Source organism: Sciurus carolinensis, chromosome 11 (genome assembly GCF_902686445.1).
Source record: "Sciurus carolinensis chromosome 11, mSciCar1.2, whole genome shotgun sequence".
NCBI classification, from domain to species: Eukaryota; Metazoa; Chordata; class Mammalia; order Rodentia; family Sciuridae; genus Sciurus; species Sciurus carolinensis.
In genome coordinates, this window is record NC_062223.1 from 19,800,310 (window position 1) to 19,814,253 (window position 13,944).

A 13,944-nucleotide genomic window follows, 5' to 3' on the forward strand; every position below is an offset into this window, starting at 1 on the left:
TACACATAGTTATTTCATGGCCTCATGCTCTGCTCTGATCAGAAAAATTACAATTATATGATGGCTTTCCTTAGTAGAAACAGGGGAATTTGCTATAAGCTCGAGGGCAAGGACTGGTGGCTCTGGGCCAAAATTTCTAGCTCCTCCCTAGAGGTCAGGGTAGGGACCCAGAGATAATTGCATGTGGCCTGGGCTGCCTGGGGTCTTTATAAGCCAGAATAGGCAGGGGTCCTGCTGAGTGATAGGTGAAAGTAAGGGTCAGTGGAGTTTATCTGCCCCTGTTGGATTGGTTGCTGTTTGGCTTGCTGCCCGCTGCCTCAGTCATTTTGCTCTCTCTCATATAGCCGCTCAAATTCTGACCTAACACTTGCATGATGAAAAAAAATCAAGGAGCACTCACATGTTTTCACTAGGTTTCTATTAGAGGTGAAATTAGAATTTTTCTCTTGGGATGACATGCAGAAAATATCACTTGAACTAGATGGGTGCAGTGTTTGGTTTTGTTTTTGGTATGGTAAAAGTGAAACATTTTGCTTGTGACAATTGAATGTCACCCTGGAGCCAATTCATCTAATGTAAGAGATGGCTTAAAGCAAAATTGGTTAGGATTGTGAAGGAAGGAAGTCAAAGTTCTTAAAAAACTCCAGTGGCATCGAATGAATTGGAAGAAATTTATTTTCAGGCAAAAACTGAAGGAACACTAAATAAAATGGGAGTTTTGAGAGTTGCTAAGATGAATGAAGCATATAAAAGGTAAAACAGCATACTATCCTGAGACTCCTAAGCGGGCCCTGAGCAGCACACATGGCAAAGACCAGATCCCAGACCAAAGGAGAAGATCTCATTCTGGTGTACATTAAACATTTGCCTTTATTTATGAAGTGGTACTTTTATTATTAAAAATAAAATTTCAAAATTAAAACATACATTTCTTAATTTTATTCACAGAATAAATGTTTTAAAGAGGCATTATTAAAATATATGGAGCATAAGTGGGAGCCCAATCAATAACAGAAATTTCTATCTTTAAGCTGTTTGTGCACAGGAGCTCATCCCTGTCACCTCACAGGGACATCTCTTTATAGTTTTAATCTTTCTGCTAGAACACTAATATCAACCTAAAACCTGCAGCAATAACACTCTGAGTTCTTACAGTTTGGGAAATGTCCTGAGTAGGTCTTCCACTGGGGTTATTTATATCCCACTGTCCTTGTAGAAAGCAGTTTACAATTTTGTAGACAGAAGTTAATGTGTACAAAATAATAGCAGTGGCAATCAAGTCTGTTTGTAGCAATGCAGACTATTTCCAGGGAAATGCAATTGATTGTTCCCCTGTGTGTGTTTACCAATCGTGTCAGTGCTCTAGCCAGTCTCGATTCATGTTGGCATTTCTGATCAGACTAAAACTGTGTGGTGCTTTGTGTTCCTTCTAAACTAACCATCATATCCTATTAATGTCTACCTGAAATTCTGACTTAAATACCCTGCTTCATATATTTTATTTGTATGAATCATCATTATTTTATCTTTTTAAAATTTACTATTTTACAAAATAAACTTTTCTGAGACAAAATATCTTTTGTCTTTACATTGCCTTCCCTATTTTCTCACATTTGATTTCTCGTCTTCTGTTCTCACAGTTTCTAATTTCTGTCACCCCAGTTTTGTTTTAAAGGGAAATCTTCCCCTCCACTGTTACTTCTTCTCAGTGACTGAAACTGTTCTTATGAAGACTGTGACTGACTTTCATCTTGATACCTCTAGGATTTCAACAAAATGATCCCTCCTTTTTCACCAAGACATTTACATTTTCACGTGACTTGGAGGTCACACCGTACTCTCCTAGTTTTCTTGCTACATTTCCAAAACCCTCTCTCAATTCCCTTTCTGAGCTCTTGATCATCTCATCACATTCTCTATAATGGAAAGTTGCAGAGTGCTGTGTCCTTTAAGTTTTGGATACTGCATACACTCTCATGGTTTGAGGTACTCCCGATGGTAGAGGATTCCAGAATTCTTGCAGCTCCACTCAGATCACTTTTTCCAACTCACACATCAATCATTGCTCACTGATTACTTTAATACCTCCTGTCCCTGCTCCCTTGTGAACTTGCCTTTCCACTTTTGTTTTAAATTGAACAAGGTCATTCCAATCAAGTTCTAAGCCCCAGAATGCTGCACATTGTATGGACGCCCCCTGCCTCTCCAATGACTGGTCCTGCTAATTCCCACCTCCTTCATTCTGACTAGCATCCTTGGTTTGTTCAATTTCCTAAATGTCCTCTTTGTGACTTTCCCTGGAATTTTCTTCTTTCAGGTGTATTTTCTTGGCTATTCAATTTATTTTCTGGGCTTTGAACTAAAAGTCAACTTTTCTGGTCAACCTGTATAAAATTTCCACACACATTCACATGGATACTTGTTCACCATAAACTTAACAGTATCTCATATATTATGTGTTATGTATTTACTTTATTTAGTTACTGTCAATTATAATAATAAGCTCAAAGAAGGCAGAGAATCAGTGATGTTTTTACTCTACAGAATAAAGGTTGACATGTAGTAAATAGTCAATTAATATTCATTATGTGAATAACATAAATGCATTGACAAAAATTACAAACATGAGGTATTACCTAAAATAAGGGCATATTCTCATACTTATTTTCAGAAATATTTCCAGATCTAAATTCTCCTTCAAAAGTTCTCTATTCCAAACCAGTATATTTTTTTGTTTAATAAAAGTAATATTTATTATACAACCTTGAGAAAATAATAATAACCAGAAAAATCACTCATAGGTTAGGCCCAAACTGACACTTTATGCTTCTGTTTACTAAGCAGGCAAGTCCTATTTTGGGGTTCATATTTTGCAAACTACTATAGATGTTGCCAGCACCTCATCCAAATTTCAACTAATTTTTTACTACTATCAGAACCCTGAGATTGTTTGCACTGGCAATTCACCAGTCTCCCTTAGAGCTGGGTAGCTGTTGGGCACAACTATGAGCCAATGAAACCTAAAATATAGTTTGTCATAGAATTTTTGGATACTTTTGCTTCCTTATTGGCTTTTTTTTTCTTTTCCTTTTCTTCCTTCATTCCTATGATCCTGAAACCTGCAACACTCATTTTGCAAGCATAAAGACAAAAGACTCAAAAAAAAAAAAAAAAAAAAAAACAAAAAACCAAGGTAGAGCAAGAATGTGGAAGAGATCTTGATCTTGGATGGATGATTCAAACAACTCTTGCATGGACTGTATCATTCAAGCATCTATAACATTATTTAAAATAGTCCCTTCATCAACCTCACAGAAAGCACAGGATCCTGTTTCAAATGCTTAATAGATGAACCAGTGTCAAGAAACCCATAGAGGCTTGGGTTATCAGCTGCATATGGAGTATCATTGCTGTATTAAATCCATATTGTATCTAATAGCTCTCCATAATCTTTCTAAAAAACACTTAGTATTTTGTTGTAAATATTATATAGATTAATTTCATCAAGTCTTCATTCATGTCTACAATTAACTAAGTTTGAAGTATGGATTTGTGTGTAATAGAGGAGAATTGGTTACCTCAATGTTAATACACATATTTCTTTACTAACCTTATTATATACAGACTTGAAGGAATGTAGAAGAAAAACTGAGTGGTCAGCAGCATAATCTTTACTATTTTTAGATCACAGTCTATCATTATAACTATAAAATGAGCCATAAACTGAACTGAGTTCACAGCCTCAAATTTGGATAGAAATAATCATTACTCTCACTCACAGAAAGTACAAGATATGTATATTCTGTATATTATGTGCACATATACATTTTATATATGGACATATATGTATTCTGTGTAGTGTGTTTGTATATATACTGTGTAGTGAATATGTGTGTGTGGTGCAGGTTCTAACACTTTTCCTCCTTTTTTCCACTAACTCATTCATTAAAGCCACTGTGATTAGAATATGATATCACTGAAAGTGGTCCTGAGGACATGTGATGTGTCTGGTGCTTTGTGATTGTCAGGAAGTTAACTTTTCAACACAAAAGATCCATTAATGATAGTCCAACTGTGTGACTTTGGACACAATTCATATAATGTTCCAAGTATACAGAACTGGAGATAAAGATTTTTACCAAGTGACATATGGAAGTCAGGGAAGCCAATATGGTAGGGAAGAAAGTATGTTGTCTCAAGTGAAGTCTGGCTTTAGCTTTGGCCTCTGCAGCTCTACAGTACTCCTTGTACTGAATAAAGTTGTCTGCATGGAGGCCAGGGGACACAAACCTTTTGTACTCTTTTGATAGTCTGTTATTATCCCCTTGATTCATAAAACAAGGTTCTGACTACATCACTTGCTAGATTTGAAATGCTTTCAATGTTTGACCTACAGTCCTTAACATTAAGCTTTAACAGTATTATGAGACATTTCCTGATCTTGGCCTTTTCTGTCCCTCAAATCTCAGAAGTTACAATTTACCTTTATACTAAGTTAGTATGCAGCGGAATGCCTGGCACTACTGGGGTTTTGATGAAAATAGTGTTGAATGAATGGATCATTTAATAACTACAACTTAGTTGAATTGAAGTTTTTCTGCAGTTCTTGTTTTTTAAATCTGTGTGTCTACTACTGGTCCTAGGAATGATTTGACCTCATATCTTGTCTATTCACTCTACTGATCCCACCCTAACTCTGGGGTGTCATTTTTTTATGTTTTTCCATCTACGAATCCTTTTTCTTTCCCTGTCAAATTTATTTTATTTAATTTTAATTTTTTAGTTTTACAAGCTGCATTTTGATTCATTGTATGTAAATGGGGTACAAATTTTGATTTCTAAGGTTGTACGCGACGTAGATTCACACCATTCATGTAATCGTACGTATACATAGGGTAATATTGTCTGTCTCATTCTACTATCTTTTCTTCCCCCAACCCCTACCACCCCATTTTCCTCTAAACCCTCCAAAGTTTTCTCATTTTTCTTTTCCCCCCTGCCACCCACCCCCTTCATTATGTATCATCATCCACTATCAGAGAAAATATTCCATCCTTGGTTTTTTGGACTTGTTCTATTTAACTTAGCATGATATTCTCTAACTCCATCCATTTACCAGCAAGTGACATAATTTTATTCTTTATGGCAGAGTAAATATTCCATTGTGTATATATAGCACAGTTTCTTTATCCATTCATCAAATGAAGGGCATCTTGGTTGGTTCCACAATTGGAACTATTGTGAATTGAGCAACTTATTGACTCATGCCCCAGATCTCTGTTTGGTACCTATCATGTATCATTTCATAGCACCCTTTCTGTCTTATTCTTTCTAATACTCAGCAGTAATTTTCTACTCCTTTCTGAGAGTCTCTCAATTGATTTTAAGTTTAGAAAGGAAGAAGCTAATTGTACGTTAAGTCACACCAGAAACCCACCAATATATATTCCTTGGAAGCAAAATTATGTTTATTAATGAGTGAAGGAAGAATTGCATTAAAACTACTTAATACTGTAATTTCTTTGTGTGTAGAAAGATCTATGTGTTATGAAAAACAACTTTTAATAATGAAATATAACCACAAAGAAAAAAGAAAATTATAAGCAGCTCACATTTGTAGAATAATAAGGTTCTCCTGAGGGAATACCAAGGTAAACACTTTTCATATATTGTGAAACTCAGTTCCATATTCATTCCCATTCCTCTTTTTAAGTGAAGGTTAGACAAATTTTTGTTTTCATTTAGAGGACAATTGAGAATTCTCTTCAGAATTCTCCTCTGAAGAAAATAAAGGCAGAAAAATTTCCTGTAATCTCATATATAGATAATCATTTTTAGTGTACATTTTATTGAATTCACTTCTGTGATTTGTACTTTTTAAAATTTATTCAATATGTAATCAGGTTCCAAACATTGTGCAACTTGTGAAAAATATTGGCAGCCAGTGGGCAAGTGTTTTATGGATTATAACTGCACTTTTAGTAAATAGGAATTCCGGAGTGACATTAAGGCACTCTTGTTTAACTCGTCCCTCTTTTTAATGGGTTATCAGCAGGTAATGATATGAACAATACCTTGTTTCTAAAGACTAAAAGGAATCTTAGAAACATAGGTGAATCTTTCTTACCACTTGTAAAGTATATGAATGACCCAAAGAACTTAGACACCATAATATTAAAAATATATGACCATCCATTCTGACTTATAAAATAATAATGAATAATGATAAAATATCTTAATTTTAGTAATAGATAATCAAATAGTATTATAATATGCTAAGTACAGTCCTCTTCTCTAAAATTGTAACAAGTAAAATTATTGCTGACAGTATAAGAATGGAGCTAAGTGGATGGTCCAGAAAATCAGTAATATTCTGGTTACTTTATCATCAGTACATCTGTTCTGATAACTTCCCATTTCTGTCAGGAACAATAGCAGTGTTTACATGATTTAGTGTGATAGACATAATTGATCAATACCAGTGTTTTTTTGACATCCATACTTTTATTAGAAGGAAACACTATAAATCCATATAAACAGATAAAGTAAGGAAAAACAGGATGAGATTTGGTAGAAACTTGTAATATGTGTAAATTGTCCGGGGTTAGGTTGTCTCCATTTTCTGAACCTATTTCTACTTCTTTCAAAGCAGAGTTTATGAATAACAATTTTTATTTTCATGGTCTTCTAACATATTTTGCTGAGATATTACAAAATGTTCATTCATCCTTTCCTCTCTTGAATCAATGTTGGGATTTGGGCACATTCATTTATCAAATAATTTTTCTGCTAAACAATTTTCTAATGGCACTTTCCATTTGAGCATTTCTCAAAGTGTAAATCACAGGGTTTAACATGGGAGTTATCATGGTATAGAATACAGCAACTGCTTTATCAATGGATAAATTAATTGGAGGTCTCATGTACACAAATATGCAGGGAACAAAGAATAAAATGACCACTGTAATGTGGGAGACCCAGGTGGACAGGACCTTGCACCTGCTCTCCATGCTCTGTGTCCTCAGGGAGCGCAGGATGACCACATAGGAGAACAGCAGGAGGAGGAAGTTTAACAAGCAGATGAACCCACTGTTGGCAACAAGGAAGAGCCCCAGAGTGTGGGTATCAGTGCAGACCAGATTGAGCAAAGGGTTCAGATCACACATAAAGTGATCTATGACATTAGGGCCACAGAAGGGTAGTGGGAAGATGAAGAGCAGCTGGATGGTTGCATTGAAAATGGCTCCCACCCATGACACTCCCACTAGCAGAATGCACACTCTCCAGTTCATGATGTTTGCATAGTGTAAGGGCTTGCAGATGGCCACATAGTGGTCATAGGCCATCACTGTGAGCAGAATTATCTCAGCACCTGCAAAGAAATGTTCCCCGAAGACTTGGGCCATGCATTCACTGAATAGGATGATCTGCTTTTCATGGAGTGAATCCACGATCAGTTTAGGAGTATTGACAGAGGCATAGCAGGCATCAATAAAGGAGAAGATAAGCCAGGAAAAAGTACATGGGGGACCCCAAGAGTGAGCTGGCAATGATGGTTATCAATATAAGCAAATTTCCTGCCATAGAGATGATGTAGATGAGCAAAAACACAACAAATATAATTTTCTACATCTTTGGGTTTTGTGTAAGTCCCAGAAGAACAAACTCTGTCACCTTGTAGACTCCATGTGTTTCACGTGGCAGTTTATTATATTACCTGGAAAGGTTGACAGAACCTTGGATTTATTCAACTTTTCCATTCTAATAAATATTAAATGCCTGAATTCCACTGAGTTGTGAAATCTTAAGATATTTGTATGTTTTTGTGGTATCATTTATGTTTTTGGATGGAACAAAGAACTCTGAATTCCTGAGGATTCTCAAATTGCTCCTGGGTGAATAGTATGAAAAAAATACTATATACTTTTGTAAACTGGATGATAGGTATCTTAGTACACTTACGTATCTGGAATGAGTTTCACCCTGAAATGAAATAATGGATTTCATACACCAGTAGTAGCTTAGGCCAAAAAGGGAGGTAGAAGATGAATCTGCTAGATATCTACTTAAAGGTAAAGAATTTTGCACCTTATTACTAGGAAATGGAGAATGACAAATGAGAATAGAGAATGAGTAAAAGGATCACAAGGATGTTGAGTAAGGGGAATCTTGGCTACTAGTCTTGTGTGTCCTGGATGAAGCTGAGTGAGGTTCAGTAGAGTAGAAGCCAGAGGCAGGAACCTCAGGTAGAAAGGTATTATAATATTTAATATAAATAATTTTAGAAATGTAATAAAATATAAAAAGATACTACAAAATAACCTATATTTAGTGACTAATTTCAAGAACCTACTAATACTTGATAATGAAATATTTAATGTGAATTCTGTGTTTTCCAAGGTACAAAGTACTATGCACACAATTCATTTTAATAATTAGAATAACATTGTGTTTGGCATTATTTTGTACATTTAACAGGTAAGAAAATGATGTCAGAAACTAATGTCTACTGTTCTAAAAACAATGACAATATTATCTGAATCTTTCTGAACATTTCATGTGTTTTAAGCAATTTAATGGATTCGTGTTGCAGATTCTCTTACTTGGGGTGCATTTCCTGCCAATTCACACACCTACAGCATCATCTATAAACTGAGAATAACAATACCTCCTCATCATTTGTTATGAGGATTGATTGTTATGTGAACAGATCCACCACAGAGCTGGGGATACACATAGGAACTTTCACTCATATTTATAAATGCATGTGCACTCAGCAGAGAGCAGAATTGACAGTTTGAGAAATCACCTGAGAAAGTTTTGACCCTACAACAATCTAAGGAGGAATGATTTCCAAAATTACTTTTAAAGAAGTCAGAGACACCTGTATTATCCAGTATTTGACACCAGAAAGAGTCCCACTTGTCTATGTTAGACTAAAGAGTGATGATTTGTGTCCATTAATATTCATATTTAGGTCTTTTGTGTGTGAGTGGTGTATTAAATTTTGTTTTCAAAATTAACCCCAGTTATTAATTTATATGTCTATTCATGAAATAATGGTTCCTGGTGCTAGACACCTGGATTTTAGAAAGTGCTTCATCTTTATCAGTAACAAATTGTTTAAAGCTAAATTAGGTTAATATTATATTGCAAATGAGCTTTGAAAATTTGGGGTACAGATGAGATTTTCTATGATTGTATTTGACAAATATAGAAAAGTAATGCTACCTGTATATAAAAAATAACAATATTTAATAAGCATCACCACTGTTGAAAACCTACTTTTGCAGTTCTAGATGATTTTAGTGACATTTCGGTGTGTTCAGGCACAAATCCATCATCAAATGAGTTCCTCTTGCAATAAGCATATTTCAATATGAGAGATAAAATGGAGTTGAGAAAAAAAAACACTCAATTGAATATCAAATCAAACATTTTTAACCATGTGTCTTTTTAAGTTTAAATCTTTCAGTCTCACATAAGAGACTAAAGTGATTTCACAGAAATCCAGAGGTTTTAATTTAGAATGGATTCACTTGATTCACAATGGAGAAATGATCTTCATTACCTGGTTCTGGTCCATCACGGCAGGATGTAGGAAGTGCAGAGGGAAAGCATTTCAGTGGGTAATTGCACACACAAGTTGTCTGCTCTACAACAAGGAGCATTTACATCTCACACTCTCCAGATATTTAAAGTGGTTCCCATAAAACCTCAGGTACCTTGCTTGCAGCTGTGCATTCTCTCTCAGGAATTAGTTATCCCCTTGTTGGAAAGGCTTTGTTTTAGAAGTGATTGTCTTGGCATTATGTCTGAGTGTCACCCACTCTTGAACACAGATTGCGTTCCCTGCACTTTGAAGGTAAACAAGTGGGGATTGCTAGGAAAGCTGAATGCCATGTAAACAGCATGGTGGCCTAAGTCCAGCCTGGGGACCAGTGGTGCAGGCTCCCTGATGATACTTGTGACAGAGGGATTTTTTAATTCTTACCATTTTTAAACCACTTGTGAAAACCCATTCTTGATTGCTTGGGAGCTAAAGCAGTGAAGACATAACTTTAATGAGAGACATTTTAAGTAGATAACTCCAAAGCTGCTTTTCCTAATTTTCATAGTCTTTTGGAAATAGTCAGAATCCCCAGATGACTCTAAATTAGTAATCCCCGGTCTCAGGGTCTGGTCAGTTTGGAATAATAAGCAGCATGACAAATTTGGAAAGATATTTGAAACACAGGAAGAAAGTTTATATCTCTCCATATTTTGTCACTTGGCATTGTTTATTGTTTTCCATTCTGTCATTCTATGAAGTATATAGGTATAAATTGTTTTGGTTTTAAATTAAAATTTCCTGATGACTAACTACAGGCATTTTTTTCATATTCTTATTTTTCATTAATGATACTATTTTGTGAAAATTCTATTTATATCTTTGCATAATTTAAAAGTATTTTTTCCTGATTTCTTCCTATTTCATTATAAGTGCTCAGCATATTACAGATATAGTCTTTGTCAAGTCCAGTATGTGTAAACACACACACAATTTACTCAAAGCCTGTGGATTCTGTTATCATTTCTCAAATAACACTTGTTTGAGGTATAATTTACACATGAAAAACGTACAGAAATAATATATTAAACTTGCTGTTGGGAGATAGATGTAAGTATATGAAACTGTTCCCACAATCTAAATCATAAAACCATTCAATCACCTATCTTATCCTCTTCAAAATTGTTCCTCACCTCTTGTTTGTTACTATTACTGTGATAAGAACATCTAACATATGATCTACCATCTTAGCAAAATTTTAAGTATGGAAAAAAGTACAGATAAGCATAAGAACTGAGGTGTATAGACTTCTAGAACTTATTCATGTCATGCAACCAAGCTTTTGCATTCTTCGATTAACATCTTCTCTTTCCCTCTTTCCTCAGTTCATGACTGCGGATATTCCACTCTATGAATCTATGAGTTAGACTCTTATACATTTATCCTATAAATGTTGCCATGTCATATTTGTCCTTCTGTTCCAGACCTTATTTTTTTGTCTTTTTTATATTGCCTTCTGGGTTCATCCATTTGGTTGTAAATGAAAGGATTTTCCTTTTGTAAGTCTGAATAATGTTCTGTTATTTACATATGTTGGATATTCTTTAAGCAATATACATGCCATGGTCCTATGTTAGATTGACTCAATTTTTAAAATCAACTTCGACTTTCTCAATGCAAAGTTTATGAATAAAAATCTTTTTAATATTTGTCTTATAATTATACTTTGCTGATACATTCCAAAACATCTTAAATCTTTTCCTCAGCTGAATCACTGCTGGGTTTTAGGCACATTTATTTGTGACCTGAAATACCTGATAAATAATTTCCTCATTGCATCTTTCATCTGAGCATTTCTGAAACTGTAGACAAAGGGCATGGGATTTATCCTGGTATAGAATACAGCAAATGCTTTATCAAGGGTTAAAGTAACTGGTGATCTAATGTACACAAAAATGCCAGCAACAAAGACTAGGACAACCACTGTGATGTGGGAGGCACAGGTAGACAGGGCTATGCACCTGCCCTCCAAGTTGTGGGTTCTCAGGAAGCACAGGAACACCACATAGGTGACCAGCAGTAGGAGAAAGTTTAATAAGCAGATGAACCCATTGTTGGAAGCAATGAAGAGCCCCAGAGTGTGGGTGTCAGTGCAGGCCAGATTGAGCAAAGGATTCAGATCACACATAAAGTGATTGATGACATTAGGACCACGGAAGGGTAGTGGGAAGATGAAGAGCATCTAGATGGTTGCATGGAGAAAGCCTCCCACCCATGACATTCCCACTAACAGGTGACATACTCTCCAATTCATGATAGTTGTGTAGTGCAAGGGCTTGCAGATGGCCACATAGTGGTTATAGGCCTTCTCTGTTAGCAGAATAATCTCAGCACCTCCAAAGAAATGATCCCCAAAGACTTGGGCCATACCTCCATTGAAAAGGATGGCCTTTTTTTCATGGAGTAAATCCACTAATCGGTTTAGGAGTATTGACAGAGGAATAGCAGGCATCAATAAAGGAGAGATAGGCCAGGAAAAATTACATGGGGGAGCCCTAGAGTGAGCTGGCAATGATGGTTATCACAATGAGCAAATTTCCTGCCATAGGGATGATGTAGATGAACAAAAACACAACAGATACAATTTTCTGCATCTTTGAAGTTTTCAGTAAATCTCAGAACAAACTTGGTCAAATTTTTCTTATTCTCCATGAACTTTATGTGAAAGTTAATTACATGACCTGAAAATGTTGATATGACCTTTTTTAATTAAACTTCTATGTCCTAATAAATAATATGTGCCTGAATTCTTCTGAGATGTGGGAACTTATGTTTATTTATTTTTTTTTTGCATGTGTTTTTTACTTCTTCAAGTGGGGCAAAGAACTCTGAATTGTTAAAGACTACTCAAATAGTTTCCTGTGTAGAGTTTTTTCAAATATATAGATGAAGAAGTTTTGTAAACAGACTAGGTTATCTGCCATGTAAACATACTTAATTTTCTGAAATGATGTGTTGCATGAATAGATTACACACACTGTTGCAGCTTAGCCCAAAAAGGGAGGTAAAAGACAGATGTAATAGATTTCTCAACACAGGTAAAGAATTTTGTTCTTTATTGTTATAAAATGAAGAATAATAAAAGATAATTGATAATGAATGGAAGGATGACAGGAATTTGAAGAAGGGGGAATCTTGGCTACTATTCTCACAAATGACTTTGTAGATGTAGCTGAGTGGGGTTCAGTAGTAAGTGGAAGTCAGAGATAGGAAGCACAGGCAAAGTACTTATAATAGTTGATATAGAGAATGATGGGAATCTATGAAAGTATAAAAGAGATACTATATAATAATCTACAATCCTTATTGACTAAATCTCATTACTATATAATTGTTGATATTCAAATATTTAAGGTGTATTTTGTGCATTCCAAGGTACCAAGGGCTATGCACACTTGATTCATTTTAATAGTTAGAATGGCCTTTGTGTTTTTTATTATTTTATTCATTTAACAAGTAAGGAAATGATGTCAGAGACTAATGTTTACAGTTCTAGAAATAATGATAATGCTATCTGAAGCTTTCTGAACATTTGCTGTCTTTGAAATGATTTTATAGACCCTTCCTGCAGATTCTCTTACTTGGGGTAAGATTCTCTTACTTCTGACCCTACAAAAGTCTAAGGAGGAATGATGTCCAAAATTACTATATTTATTAAATATATTACTATTTACTGTTTGTGATGTACTGTATTCAGTACATCACAAACTCTCCTCTAGTTATCTGTCAATTGAAATTTAGGTGTCTTTCATATTTTGTGTACTGTGAATAGCACAAAATGAATTTGGGAATGCACATGATTGCATAATTGAGATTCTGATTGAAATTCCTTTGGTATTAGTATTAGTATTAGTTTTATTTTTTGAATGTTTTAAAAAGGAACCTTCATACTGTTCCATAGAGGCTGAATCAATTTACACTCCCACCAGCAGTGACGTTTTTCCTTTCCCGACACACTTGCCACCATTTGTGATTTTTTTTTTATTAATTCCCATCCTATCAGGTTGAGTTGCTATCTCATGATTCTGATATGCATTTTTCTAATGATTATTGGTAGAAATGACATTTTTATAAAATTGTTGGCCATCGTTATGTCTTCTTTGAAGAGACGTCCATTCTAGGTCATTTTGTTTATTTGCTTATTTTCTGTTTATTTTAAAACAATACATAAAAGCATACATTTGTTCATGTTATGGGGCACCATGTTATATTTTGGTGCATATACACACATGCATAAAGTTTAAAGCTGTTAAGTCATATTTAAGTCTTAAAAATTAGCATTTCCCTGTGGCACAAACCCTCAAAATAATTTCTTTTAGTGTTTTGAAGTGTGT

The 13,944-nt window shown here is 35.0% G+C and overlaps 1 pseudogene; it reads right to left on the minus strand.

The window, feature by feature from the left end:
- Window positions 1–6,773: 6,773 nt before the first annotated feature.
- On the minus strand, window positions 6,774–11,978 carry LOC124959134 (olfactory receptor 4C13-like; annotated as a pseudogene).
- Window positions 11,979–13,944: the final 1,966 nt, after the last annotated feature.